Here is a 14,283-nt window from a genome sequence, read left to right on the forward strand (position 1 = left end):
TCAGTTTTCTTTATCTTCCAGTTGACATCACTTAGCCTTGTCTATTTTTTTGGTTGGTTTCTTTTTTTTAATTCTCTTTCTGGCTTAGATAAATTTAAATGTAAGATGCAAACCTAGAGCTGACATCGGTGCAGCAAGACTAGTGTTGTCCAGTGCGTACAAAAGTGTTACATATTTACATCTGCTGTTTGTTGTTGTGGTTTGGGTTTTTTTTCCTCCTTTTGGTAGGAGCCCGTAGCTTTTTCCTGTTTTTCTCCCTTTACCAACTCTTTAAGCCAGGATATTTTTTTTTTAATTATTATTCTTATGTTAGAGGACATAGAAATGTGAGAATCTCCTTTTATCTACTTGGATTTCACTGTTGCTGGTGTTCTCTTCTGCCTTTTTCCTACCCTTTTAAAGAAGGTTAGTTCCAGTGTTCATACCATATACTAAGGAAGATGCGGTAGTTTTCTAGGTTATCCAGCAGTTATGTTTTGCTACATGTTTTTTTTAGATTAGGATTAGGATTGTGAATTTATGCAATGGGAGCTCTGTACTTTGTGAGCACAACAAACTATTATCTTGATCATTAATGGGAGAGAACATTTGTTTTGTGCAACTGACTAGTTGCAAATCAGCTTCTTTCTATGTCATTTATTGTTAAATATAAAGAAGAAAACAAAATTTTTGACTCCTGGCAGATAGGTGCCCAGTTAATGATAGTTATCACCCGTCCACCAGGACAGGATGTTCATCAGGTGGTTAATTAACACAATAAAAATTTCAAATATACTGGTGGGGTGAATAGTACCTTTATCAACAGCTTTCTCTTTTGTTCTTTTATTAAATAGATATTTACTTGCAAGGAAGAGATTGATTAGTTTAGAAAGTCAGCAAAACGTTTGGTTGCTGGCTTCAGACAGCAAAGCGTTTCGTCTGTTGTAAAAGGAGGAGAAACTGGAAAAAGGAGGCTTTATTCTTCTCTGTGCGTCTGTAGCCAAAATGAAGTTATTAAAACATATTTTTAATTTTAAAATGCGTTATTCTGCGTTATGTGGGGATGAGTGTTGAATTTTCGCTTCATTTGCTAATTGCTTGATAATTGTAAATTACCCGTCAGCAGGCAGTGACCTGGCACGGCGATTGGCTGCCGGCCCTATCCGTCTTCTCACAGCATTAATATAATTGGCTGAGCAGCAGCACAGTTCTGAGCACTAATGCTCTTTGGGGAAAAAGTGAGAGGATAATTATGACATTGAATTTTTATTGAACGGACATCACCACCTAGGCATGATTTTGTTTTGGACAGCCTCCAAAGCTTCGTGTGTTTGGTTTGTGAACCTCTAATGATCTGAATCCAGTTCTTTTCATATTGCTCATATATTACCACCTTTCTACAAAGGATTAAAATGCAGGAATGCAGGTTTGTAAATTGAATTGCCAACTTACCAGCTGAGTGGTAAGTTGTCTTTGGCACAGGATGCCACAGTTTGATTCCTGGCTGGATTTTTACTCCTGTGACATGAATATTAAATACGGAGAGCCGAGCCACGCTTGTTAAAATTGGCTGTGTAGCATGTACCTACTTCTAGATATAAAATATATAAAATAAATAATGTTGCCAGAAGTTTCAGAAGATGAATCTCAGCACTTTCTGGAAATTGGAGTCCTTTACAGTGTCACATTGAATTTATCAAAAGCGCAAGGCACTTCAGAAAACTTAATCGGTTAAAAAATACTGGGCTCAGATCTACATATTGTGCGGAGAAGGCATGGGGTAGGTGGGTTATGAGGGTAGAGGTGCCACACTGTAGGAAGGGTGGGAGACATCAGTGGGGGAGGTTGTTCTTGTTTTAAGTTATAGTCTGCTGTTGCCCAAAGATAGCTGAGGGTGTCAGTTCTTTTTCCTTGGATGAAATGAGAATGCTTTTTGTTAGGCTGTGACGATTTTTGAATTTTGAAGGAGACCTTGAAATGTTAAGCCTGCCTCTTTGTCAGCGAGTGTTGTGGCTTGAGGTTAGGACTATGGGACTTGACAGATTTTTAACTTGCAGGCTCTGCTGCAGGATGCTGCCAATGAAGAAACAAAGATGAAAAACAACACCCTAAAGATCCAGCTAAAATTAATGGAAATGGTAGAAATGAAGATAATTGCCTAGATGTAGGTAGCTGGTCTATGTCAAATTGCGGCAGAGAACAGTGTGATCCAGCCTGCAGCCCAGAGGTGGAGGAGAGAGCTTGCGGGAAGGGAGGCCACTGGCATAAGCAGTGGAAGATTAAAGAGGATGAAAAAGATGAAATGTTATCAGGGGCAGCATTCTGCATACCTGCAGCATGGGTGTCAAGCATCGCCTGCTAACCTGTTGAAAAAAGTGGTATCTACATAATACTGCAGGCATTCTCTTTAAACTGCTGTTTGGCCTACGCATGCTTGATACCAAACAGGAAGGTGCAAATAAAACCCCAAATTTTCTTAACATTGTGTGTGGAAATCACAGGATGTTGAAGAGAGTATGGAAGGTATGGGATGTGTTCTGTGACAGGGCTGCAAAGGATGCCGTGAAGAGAGAAACCAGATCTCCTAAGCATTTGAGCTTGGAACTCATCTCTCATGAGTTACCAATGATGAGCCCCAGAACAAAACGCTAAGCCTTATGTAAGGGGCAAAACTGGAAACACAGACAATCTTTTTTCATTACTCGCTAATATAACTAAAGATAAAGGAGTTGAGATATACATGTAGGCATATAGGAAAGAGAAGTAAAACTGTGGTGAAGCTAATGGTAACCTGAGGTTTTCTCTTTCATCTCCTATGCTTGGCTATAGAGATCCAGATTTATCACGTGAAGATGGGTGATAGCTTGTTGCAACAAAATGATAAGCAATTTGAAGAATGCTGCAGCATTTTGACAAACTTTAAGGGCATGTGCAGTTAACTCAGTATGAGTCAAATAAATATATAAAGCATTTGGACTGATTTGTGTCGTAATGGACTAGGAGATCAAAAATCAAATTTCTCAGCCCCTGTATAAAAGGGGAAGTGTAGGAAAGGGAGATGTTACTAAGAGTCATACATTTAATTTGTAGGATTGCAAACTTGACAGTTTGTCTCTTGTTGGAAGGCATAAATGGTGAATGGTATGGTGAATGAATTACTTACAAAGAGATTTTTATGTTGTTAGGAAACTTTCGGTTTTTCATCTCTTCCCCAGTGGAAGGGGAGGGGAAGGAGGCAAGGCAAAGCTGCGAGCAAGTTGACCTGTGCCTGTGTTGTCAGTTTTCAACGCCATTGAAACACAAGTTGCAACAAGGCCAGTGTTTGCATACCAAGGTTTTAAAATGCTGGTCTTGCACGTAAATCTTAATACTGCTATCTCATCATCTCACGTACTCTCTCTCCTGGTTTGCATTGCATGAACGTAATTTTAGGATTATTAGCACTCCTCACTCAGGACTTAAGTATGTATGTATGTAAAAACGGAAAAACATGCTTTCAGGTTTAACTTTCAGCTTCTAATCTCTTAGATATTTCTTAGAATTACAACAGGGTGATGTCAAAATTGAAAATCCTAATACGCAGGGATACTTAGCACCTGCAAACTTAAGGTTTGATTTTGCAATATGATTCACTATAGTGTAATAAGGTCTGATCATTAAGAGAATAATTTCCTTTTAACTTTTTTTTTCTGCCCCCACCCCTTTTGGACTTCAATCAAGGAAGTGATGATGCCCTAATCAATTTTTGGCTTTGGTTCGATTGCCCTTTCAAAGTGTTTCTGTGCTTTAGTGGTGTGTGCTGTAGGAAAACATTCTCCTACTTTGTAAAAACATTTTTGCCAAAATTAGGAATACCTCAGAGTACCTATTAAAACAAGTCTTTTCTGCCGTTGTCTGATGGTGTGGGTTTTTCATGTTAATAGCATGTAATACTTTTAGTGCTGAATTCCACTAAGCTAAAAAATCAGCTCTTTGAAATACCCACGTAGAGGTTTCGGAAGTTTTCAGCAAAGTATGAAGGCTTGGATTTATGAGTACATGTGAAAGAATTGACTAGTGTTATGTGCCTGTTTAATCAGATGATCATTGCCTAATTGATTTTTTTAGGATGCATTAAAATTCCTTGTGTACTTGATAGACTGGAACAACAACTTATTGTGTAAATAGGATCATGTTGCTATAATGCGTAGTAAATTCTTTATGCAAGATAGTTGTGTGGATATGTACAATAGCCACTCCTAATAACTGTGTAAAATGGAGCATTTCATGATCATGAAGTTTCTTAGTGCCTTGTGCCTGCTTGCAGTAAGTCGGTTACGAGGCTTGAGCCTCGGTCTGTTCTTTCTCCCTTTTTTGCTCTAGAACTATGATAAAGTGAAAGGGTGCTAATCATTTGTCCCTTTAACATTTTTTTTTGTATTCTTGAATTGCAGAATTAAAAAATAAACATCAGTGTCCTTGTAGTTTTAAGAGTGGAACTGTAAATATTCAGAGAAACATTTTCCCTTTTTTAATGTATTATTTTCAGGATTAAGGAAAATATGCTGGATTCGTGGCTTTTTCCTTCCCCCCCCCCCCGTTTAAAGTCTTATGTGGCAGGTTTCAACTTGGATTAACTTTTTTTAAAGGGACAGAGAAGTAGTAAAACCTCTGGGTTTATTGTAATGGAAACTGCAAGTCAACCAGAACTATAGCAGCACCAATGTGATTACCTCATTTAGGAAAGGGTTTACAGTGCTCGTATTGGGTAATGTCCCAGATTGGAAACGTCGAATTTACGCCAAGGAAATCAATTGGCTGTTGGCTTGGCAGGTGGAGGTTTAAAGCTAGCAAACACAAGTGTGTTTACTACTGTGTGGCTGGTTGTGTGTTTTACTTTCTGAAATAATTTTAATTATAGAAGATTGAAGTATGCCAAGAAAGTGAGGCTTACTGTCATGTTTTGCTATGAACCATTAACTTAAAACGTGGTGAGTGCCTACAGTGAATACTAGTTAAGTGAAATGTTTGTTGTCTTCTATGTGTATAATTGCCCTCACCAGCTAGAAAATATTGAATAGATTGTAGTTTTTTGTGCTCCTAAGCCGCTTTTAGCACAGTTGATGTTAAAATTGGTTAAGGGCGCAGACATAGAAAATAAGCAGGGTTTTCATTTCTTAGCCTATTTATTTTGCAAGAACAGAGAATTAGTCAATGTGATTGAATCTCAAAAGCAACCAGCAGAGGACAAAACATTGAGATATGGGTTGTTTTTTCATAAAGATTGATAGATGCATTTCATACACACACATAAAAAGGGAGTGTGAAGCTTTGATCAGCATGTGCTTCAGAAGTACATTTTTCCAGATTTTTATGTTTTGCCTTGGTTTTTTTTTGTGGGGCGTGGGTGGGGGGGTGGGGGTGTTCTCCCCCCCCCCCCCCCCTTTTTTTCTTTTTTGGGGGTGTGTGTGTGTTTTATTTTGGGGTTTTCTTTGATTGTTTTAGTTTATTTCATTTTGCTTTGTTCCTGGGCATTTATTTGAAGCTCTCATTAGTAGATCATCAACCTTCTTAGTAATTCCTGGAAAGCAGAAAGGTTGAAACTCTTAAAGATTAATCTTTTTCTAACTTCCTCTTCTCTTAAAAACCTGTAAATACTTTGAATTAAAATATTTCCTCAGGAAAATTTTATTTGAATGATGTAGTTGCCATCCTGTTGAACTGCTATAAACTTCCAGCAAAAAAAACATAAATAAAATAAGTAAAGAATTACTTCCTGAAGAGTGTAAATTTTGAATTCTTCCGTTTATGAATCAGAAAAAAAGGATGTGAAGTCACGGCTATTTGTCCTCCTTGTAAGGTCATCTTTAAGAAAGGATCTTTTGGTGGTCAAGTGTTAATAATTGCAAAGAAAAGTTGCTGCTCTTTGTCATGTAAAGAAATGGGATTTTTAAATTTCAGATTTAGGAAAATGCTAAATACTGTGCTTGTGCAGACTGTAGGAAAATGTTTAGCATGGTTCTTTCTTTTGGGTATGCTAAGCCTCATTGACTAAATTGAAAAAAAGGCTGCTACTTTAGTTCATGGCAGGATAAGGCTTTATGTTGTATTGTCTCCTTAGAATTATCCCTTCTATTGAGTGTAATTTACTCTATAGAGGGAGGTGAGCACAGATTATAGATAATCACGGAATCAAATTTGACATAAGTTTGGGGTCTTTATGGTAGCTTAGCTCTTGATCTTAATGCTGGTCATCTGAGATTGTTTACTGAAGAAAATCCCTAAAGTGGCGGAATTGCATTATTATGGTAAATAGAAACATTTCGGTAGCTTCTATCATTTCTTTGAAACTGTGTGGAAAAAATGCAGGTCGAAAAGGAAAAAGAACTGATCCTTCAGCTGGCGAGGGAAAGCTTGGAAATGAGACAGGGTTGACATTTCTTTCTGTTCAATTACTGTGTACTGATGTTCAGTAAATGCTAATTTTTACATCCATCCTGGAGTAAATGGCAGTCTACATTTGTATAGAAAGTGTGTAAGAACCATCAACATACTATGCCAAATAAAATATATTTTCGTTACTGCTAAATGATTGTACTTCAGTTGGAATATTTAATAGCTGTAATCACATTTGTTATTCTGCTTGGAAGTGGGGGCATGTGAGAGGAAAATATGCAAACTCAATGTGTTGCTATTCTGAAAAAGGTTGCTGTTAAGGAAGCAGCAGTTACTTTGTTGTTGAGAACTTGGTTTGCTAGCAGTATTAGCTGTCAGTCTATAGTGGAGTTAGGTAGGAAATAGATTTTGGTGATCAGAAGTGGAGAACAGAGGGCTGTTTGCTGCTTCACTAGGAAGATACAAAATCATTTACTTATGAACAGCTTATTTTACATGGCACCAGGAGACATGAGTTTATTTACATTTGAAATAAAATAAGCATCTTGCTTTAAGAAAAGGCTGCTGCATTACTCTATTCAACAGCTGCCATATAATGACTGTGCCAGGAGGGTTTTAAAGTGTACGTAAGGAATAATTAACTGTTACTCCTAATATTATAGTCGTAGTTTTTGTTAATAATATTCATCAAAGAATAATTGGCACTCCAAACTACTGAAATGACATCCAGACCCACCATGCGCACGCATGTTAAGGTTTTTTCAACTGTACTTTCTGTAACGTCCCTGGGGGGCAACTCAGCATTTTTCTTGAAGTCTTGGTATAAGTTTCTCAGAAGATACTATCAATTGTCTGTAAATTTGAACTTACTCAGAGGAAGCAAGGGAGGCAATCGAGTTTGCTTTTTTAAAAACGTAGGGAGTGTGTTTCCCACAGCTGAAAATAGGGCTGAAGATAAGGTGAAACCTGCCTGAAATCAGTGGGGAAATTTGCGGTGGCTTCAGTGGAGCTATGATTTCACTTGGGGGGCCACGCTGTTGGCGTTGGGTGACTTGTCTTTAGTTGATGGCAGCATAGGTGGAAGCAGCCCTCTAAGTCAGTTGAAGAGAATTTCAGAATGAGACAGGTCAGTACCCTTCACTTTGACCCTGGGACAGTCAGGTAGCTTTCTTCTTGGAACAATAGGCCTTTCAAGAGGTATCTGATATTTTAGTAGGTCAAGATTAGGCTACTGTTGCTACCAGCAGCTTTTTTTTTTTAAACTAAGATTTATGTTAGATTTAGTTTCAGCAAAATTTATGTAAAAATCAGTTTTACAGTAGCTTAGTAAGTACTGCAAAAAATCTAATGCACTTGCCACACTTTTTTCAATGTAGGCAGTCTTAAATTACATAGGTCCCATGCAGTATAATCAAACCTTCTTCAGAGACCTGCTTCAGTTTTGTATGTTTTATCACCTAAAACATGAAGACTTTTGTGGGAGTAGATGAGTTACAAAATCTTAAAAAAAAAAATAAATTAAAAAAATCTTAAATATGTTTAAGACTATTAACATTCTCTGTAGGTAATTTTTTCTAAAACTCATGTTTCTTTATATATTGCATTGCTCCTTATAACTGTACTAACTGGGGACATATAAAGGTCCTAATGTAAATACTTAAAGCATTTGGTGTGTTGTTGCTTTTTCAAGAGTGATGAAAGAAAGATTTAAGAACTTAAGGAATAACTTAAAGCTACAGTTCATTTAATTTTTGTAGGCTTTTATTCTTCTACCTTGTGTGACCCCATTTTTGGGTACTTGTGCTTCTTACTCATTTCTTTGCCTAAAATAGAACAAATGTGTTAAATGCTTGCATCGGTGCTGAAAAGTATTTGATCTCTGAATCTTATAATGTCTTTGGGGGGTGGGGAAGAGGAGCAAGGAGATAATAAGTGTCTGTTTTATTTCTTTGTACTCTCCATCCTTTTCTTCCTCTTCTGAATGTTGTTTCTTAATAATGCTTTTTGCATTTGTGTGTTAAGAACAAGACACATAATAGGTAATAAACGATTTAGTCACTAGACAATATTAGAAAGCATATTTGAATCTTATATTCAAATACACCTTTTGGAAAGTGATTGACTTTGGCTTTGGTATATATGTCAAAGGGACAAATTATACTTGCTGTTAGTTTGTTTCACAGAACAGCGATGAAGAGATTTCTACGTGTTTCTTGGCAAACGGTAATATAGCTTGTCTTTTGAGACAAGAGTCCAATCAAACTAAATAAGGCTTATATAGCCACTTAGGGAAGATGTTTTAATTATAGAAGTGACATTAGTTATTTTGAGTCTATGTACGTACGTGTGTTTTACAGGCCATGTTGGCAAATACATGTTTTACAGGACAGACTAGCAAAACCGCCTTGTTCTTTTCATAGGATTGTCTGTCTCTCTCTGAACTGTTTCATGCTGTGCAAGTGGTGCTCAGTAAAAACAAATATGTAAGAGTCCATGCCAAGAACAGATTGAGCCTGTGCACAGAGGAAGCAGGCAGGGGTGCTCAGCAAGGACCTCTGCTTTGAGCTCCTCCTGCCCCTTCTGAGTAACTCCACTGCTTGCCTCTGCTGTCCCTCCTAACTTTCCCAGCTGGCAGCACTGATAATTGGCACGTGTTTTGACTCTTACACTGTACTGGAGAGTATTTAAAAGGATGGATGCAAATTGACTGGTTTTGTGTTATTCATTGGTTTCATTTTATTGCTGGTTGGCGAAACTGAAGAAAATCAGAGGCCAAGATATCCCTCTGCAGATTTGGGAAGTGTGTACTTAATAGATTTATGGCCCTTTTATGTTTGGAAAGTTGTCCTAGAGAGGAAACTATTATTTCTAAAATGAACCTTAAGTTCTGCAGAAAATGATACTTTAGACCTTGTGTTCACCAAGGAAAAAAAATCATACCTAATGTTGGAGAGAAAGCAGGTGGGTTTTCAGTCCTCTGAGGTGATGCTGTGAGAAATCCCATGTATCCTTCTCAAATTGAAGATTAAGTTTTATGACCTGAGTAAATTTGCAGTCTTGCAGCAAATGGTGAAGAGTAGATTCAGTAAATGCCAAGACCATGTGGGTACTTGGCCTTTCTTTTTCGATTCTATACATTACAAGAAAAATAATGTTTTCTAATATTGCTTTAGGCCTATAACGCAGGGGTTACAAGAGGAACATAACCACATAAAGTAATTGAAGAATATCCAGGAAAAGATCAGATATACTTTGGGTGTATTGGGTGTAGGCTTTTCTTTCTTCTTTCTCTTGTGTTTTGGCATCCCATTTTTGTCTTCACATATATAACTATCTAAAAATATGTTCCTATTCTTGGCATGCATTAAGATCCTGTATAGCAGAATAAAAACCTCACTAAATATCAGAACCCTGTGTACGTGTGAGTTGCTGTGTTTTTACTGGAGTTGCTTTAGATTTGTTTGCAGGAACTCTGAAACTTCTGCTTTCTGTAAAGCTGGGGTTTTTTTTTGTTTGTTTGTTTTGAAGTTTTTAGCCTAGAGGATGAAATTCAGTCATTGTTATGAAACCTGGTTGTAAGGCTGTTTTTAATACGAATGTGGAAAGATGCATGATGCATGCAGTGTTCTGCTTAGTGGAGAAAACATGTTTTTACTTGAAAAATATTTTTTTATACGTGGACCAGATCTTACGTATTTCACTTCCAGCCGTAGGCAGGAATGACTGAGTCCTGAATATTTCCACATAATACATTTAAGTGTCCTGAAGATTTTTATAAATACTTGCTGAGAGAAAGGGCAACACACTTTGGCACTTGTTAATCCTGTAGTAATGAAATACTGCAAATGATAGCTTTTTATTTTTAAATTACTATTTTAATTGTATTGTGTTTTTGTTGAGTACTTTTTACTGTCTCAGAGACGCAAAATTTCACCAAGTATTTGTGGCATTTTCAATAGCATCTCTGAAAAAGGGAGGTGCAAAGTCTTAAATGATAGTGTGGTAAAAGGCATGGAAAGGAGCAGGGAACTAGCAGAGAAGCAGTATTGACAGTGCTAGCGCTGATTGTACAAGGAATGATCATCCACTTCCTTCGTGTCAATAAAAATGCAGGAGAGCACCTTTCTTGACACAGGGGTTGCTGAAACATCAGTGCAGTCTTTTTTTTGTAATACTCCTGTGGATGTTTTTGCACGAAGTGGTATCTGTCAGAGCTTGAAATATTCTTGCACAGTTCCCTTTGAACAGGTAGCACAGGACAAGTTCTAGCACATAGCTGCTTGACATGGGGCCGCCTACCACAGGGAAGGAATGCCTTGCTTACATACATCTGAGCTGATGTACTAAGAACTTCGCCAGTCATTTTGCCGATTACATACTGGGTTGTAAATAATTACTGAACTTCCATTTTGAATCACGTCTTTTCTCATTTTATTTTTGCTCCCCCGTTAAAGGACGACTAAAACAGTGGGAAATATTGAGGATGCTATAACAGTTTGTGATTAGACTGGAGATATTTTTGCAGTGAATCTAACATAAATCTGCACGTTTTTATTGCCACGCTGCCTTTGTTTTTGGAGTGCAATATTTATTCTCCCTGTGTTGCTTTCAGTAGTTCATCTAGTAATGTACGTGGAATGGAGTATGTCAAATTAGAATTGAAAACAAATACTGTGAATGGCTTACTTAAAGGATGCAATAAGAATACTAAGATTTAATAATTTCCTTAGAGATGCCTTTTCTTGGTTATTTTCATACACTCGGTGAGAGATTGTAGCTGATATTTGAATAGTGGTTGAAAAAGTGTAGTCTTGTTTTTGTGTGCTTGCTGGAGTTCTTTATCTACACTGTTAACATCTTGTTTTGGAAATTGAGATATTCAGACACCAGAATGTGATATGCTGTGAAAATCCCAATTGTGCAGAACAACGTAGAATGAATTGGGCGATAGGGCCCTTTGAAAGGGCGTGAATTCACTCTTGTCCCATAATTTTTCCTGCGGTTGAAGTCAGTGTGTTTACTGGGGCAAGCAACATACAGCAGTATGCTTGTGTGCAGGTGCCTAGAGGGATTTTTCTCGTCTCTTTTTCCTTAAGATTCCCTGTCTTGGGGCAACTTTATCTGTTTAGCTGCAGGTGAAATGAGGCTTGTAAATATATTTGTCAGCTTAGGCAGAGGTGTACATGTTTGCCCTTATTGCTACATTAATATTGTTAGTTACACTATACTTGCTCATGGAAAAATAAGTGAATAATGAAAGCCAAAACACTGTGCTGGCTAGAGGCCTTATGGATGCTTCGTCAGTCTTCTGTTTGCTCTCCCTTCTGGGGAGCAAACGGTATTGCTGGGGGGCTCCCTTTTCAACCCTGTTTGTGCTCAGGAACAGCACCACTAGCCATTAGCTCTCCCATTGGTTTACATGACTTTTAGTGAAATTTGCCTAAGGTTGTGCTATTCGTGTCGATTTTGCCCTTCCGGCTGCATTTCCAACTGGAGGCGCAGGAGGCTTCCCATTCGGCGGGGGAACTCCCTTCACAGGCAGCAGGAGAGGCTCCCTGCCCTTCCTGAGGTGACCTGCCCCGTCACGGAGTTATTTAGTGGGAAACTGCAGTGGCTGTGAGCCCATCTGTCTCAAAGGTGTCCCTTCTGGTTGTGAAACAGTTCAGGTGTCACGCAGTGACAGTAGGACTGTGGAAAAATCTGGACCTGTATTACAAAAAAGTACATCTTGATTCAGCAGTCATTTGGATGGAGGTATGTTTTGATAATTATTGATAGAAGAGTTACCATGTGAAAATAAGTGTGCAAATGCAACTCCTTAAAAAAAAAAAAAAAAAAAGTTGATAATCTTTCTCCTGAACGAAGCTGGTGATGGTACATGACTGACCACTGCAGTTTAGAGTCTTCTCCTGGGCTTGACTCCTTGTCATACCTTTGGACACCCTACAGTGTCCACTAATTTAGAATATGATACTTCTTGAAACCATGCTGCATATTTAAGTAGTACTTTCTTTTCTTCTAGGTCTAGAACAAAATGATAGAATATTTCAGAAATTTCAAGGTAGCAGAAATAAGTGGACTAAATCCATGCTGTGGGATTGGAGGACTTTGGAGCTGTGATGCTTGAATTGCCCCACTGGCCAGAAAATACACCTAGATGGACTTTTTCTGACCTAAGGAAAGTATGACCCACACTCTTGAGGCTGCTGAGACTCCCAGAAGATAACGACAAAGGGGCATTCCCAAGTCCCAGAACTTCCCATGAGATAGAAGAAAACCCACCTTTTAGTGACAGAAACCTATCCCCTCGTACTGCCCCTTCTCCTGCCCCCAGCCACATTTTGGCTGTCCTGTCAGTCAGCTATGGTGGAAGAAATCACATTAGTAGGGTAGGGTTTTGATGCTAGTTGCCAGGAGGCAGAAGCTTTTTAAAAGCCTCTTTATCCAGTTGACGTGCTCAAAAAGCCTTCCTTGCCGATAAGCAGAACAGAAACAAAGATCCTGAAAGTGACCTGCTGGTAGGGTGAATAATTCAGCGTAGAAGGCTGTTGGAGGAGCTGGTTATCATCTGTGAAGGGAAGAGAAGCATGTCCTTTGTCTAGGCTCCCTCCAGCAGCCGGAGAGGCGATTTGCTGGGGGATACTTTGGCTTGGGTGGGTGGAAGAGCTGAGCTGGGACAATGGGGGTGGAAGGTAACGTTACAGAAACATGTAAGCACACGTTGAAATCTAAATCATGGCTTTGTGAACAAAAGTGATCAAGGTACACAGATGTGACAGGAGGGAAGAAGAAAACCCGACCCTATTTTAATTGCCTATGCTCTAATGCTGGCAGCCAGGGTAATAAACAAGAGGAGCTGAAATTTCTCATTTACGATTATAAATTTCATCTACTTAGTATTACTTGAAATCTAGTGGGAAAGTTCACAGGATTGGAATGTTAAAATAAACGGTTATAACCTATTTAGACATAATTGAATGGGTAGAAGGGGAGGGAAAGTGGTACTCTATATCAAGAGCAGTATTATGTATTTCTGAATCACTGAGTGCTCAAAAGCAAATGATCTTAAATGCTTCTGAGTTACTGTCCTGGCAGAGAAGGCAGGAGATAAGGGTACTAGCTAGTACCTGCTAGATACCACCGAAATAAAGTAGAAGGAGGATGACCAGTCCGTTAAGAATGTTACTTGCATTGGGGAAGGTGGGGGGAGCAGGGACTGAACGCCTTCTGCTGCCAATATTGAAACCCTCATGAATTTCTGTTAAAAACTATGTGTGTGTAAATGCAGGTGACAGTTTGTCCTGAAAAGCATTGTATCTGACACTGAGGAATTCAAAGGCAGATGAAGAAGAACTGGTCACAGAAGTAAATTAGTGTTGTTTAGTTTAAAGGACTGTAGCTTAATTCCGATATGCTGTGTACAGAAAGAATTGAGCTCAGATAAGCAACAGCATAAAATCTATGACCATGAATGCATACAGATTGGTAGGTATATTGTGTACACATATAAACATGTACCTGTTACTTTCATAGGGACAGCAACACAGAGATGGGAATGGTTATAAGCTACATGAGTTGAGAGGAATTTTTTTTTTCTATAGATGGTGCTTGGAAATGGCTTAAAGGTTTTTTACTAAATGAATAATTGAGGAAAAACTTAATTCTCTCCTCCTGTTTCTGTCTCCAGCATCTGTCGGAATCTTAGAACTAGGAGCTTCGTTTCTTGAAGCTATTGCTTGCTTTGTTTAATAAGGATATTTTGAATGCGGATCAAGTTTATTTTAAAGTGGTTTCTTTAACTAATGAAGACCCCTTTTAAAAGGAGTCAAATTCCTTCAGCTATAAATGAGCAGTAATCGTGAATTTAAAAAATGATCTGGTAAGAAAGAAAGAAGTGTTCTGTTTACCATTTTTCTAACGTAATAAGCA

The 14,283-nt window shown here is 38.3% G+C and overlaps 1 protein-coding gene across 9 annotated transcripts in view; it reads left to right on the forward strand.

Annotated features, from left to right (window-relative positions):
• ARID1B (AT-rich interaction domain 1B) overlaps nt 1-14,283 on the forward strand; it is a 337,378-nt gene that overhangs the window by 35,640 nt on the left and 287,455 nt on the right. The window lies entirely within an intron of this gene.

Source organism: Phalacrocorax carbo, chromosome 3 (assembly GCF_963921805.1).
Source record: "Phalacrocorax carbo chromosome 3, bPhaCar2.1, whole genome shotgun sequence".
Taxonomy (NCBI): domain Eukaryota; kingdom Metazoa; phylum Chordata; class Aves; order Suliformes; family Phalacrocoracidae; genus Phalacrocorax; species Phalacrocorax carbo.